Raw genomic sequence first — 1,081 nt, forward strand, 5'->3', positions numbered from 1 at the left:
TTATTTTTCACTGCCAGCTTCAAAGAAGAAGAAAAAGAAAAAAAACAATTTTTCTACAATTTGCATGTTTGAGGGTTTTTTTTTTTTATTGTATGTACTTCAGGTATAAACTGAAATAAATGCATTTTGACATAACAGTAAAGAGAAGAAAAAACCACCAGCCCACCTTGCCCACGGCTACACAGTTGTTTGTCCATCCTGAGGTTTTTAGCAACTTTCCCTCCAGGGAGCCGAGAGGCAGTGTGCACAGACCTGTAAATGATTCATCTTTAAAATGTACATAAGTGGAACATTTAATAAAACCAGGGAAAATGGATTTATAAACAACTTGTTTTTATTCTGGGTATCCTTGTCTTTGGAGTGATAAGCCTGAGTTGTATCCCCTACTTGTGCCCCGCCCTCTTTAAAATCATAATTTAGCAATAAATCATCTCTTATTGAAGCAAATGTTTAGGAAACTGCCCTTCCAGAAACAAGTTTGTTGGATGTTAAAGAGCAAGTTGGGTGGAGGTGGGGATAGCAGAGGCTGGTATGTGATACTGTTGACCATTCTGCCTAGGCAGAACCTCTTCCTGTTTCCATCACTTCCTACTTCCCTTTAGGTATTTACTATCTTTGGGGGTACATAGGACCTGGAGAATTCCCAGCAGAAAAGTCATGTCTGAGTAGTTGAATTACTTCTAATAACTAGGTATATAACTTAAAAAGGGAATGATCATACATAAGGGGGAAATACATACACCTCTTGCTGATTTCAAGTTTAGCTAAGGATGGAATATGTAATTATATAATTTATACTTGGCTTTGAAATTCAACTGCCTTGGAATGGGTTTTACTTTAAAAATATCAGTGGCTTAAAGTCTTTGAACATACAGGTTATAAATGTGAGGTAAAACAAGCCTAGATAACCACTGTGCCAGAGAAAATTTAAAGTTTATTTTAGAACCAACACTACTCCTCTTTTACTGTCTCTCCCAACTTTAAAACAGATGGGTTCCTCTCCTGTGCTGTTTTGTGATTTTTGGAGGCCATACAAACTTTACCTTGCTTTACCTAAGTGGGCAATTTTGCAGACCTCTCT

This window comes from Vombatus ursinus, unplaced genomic scaffold (assembly GCF_900497805.2).
Source record: "Vombatus ursinus unplaced genomic scaffold, bare-nosed wombat genome assembly UNPS02014768.1, whole genome shotgun sequence".
NCBI lineage: Eukaryota > Metazoa > Chordata > Mammalia > Diprotodontia > Vombatidae > Vombatus > Vombatus ursinus.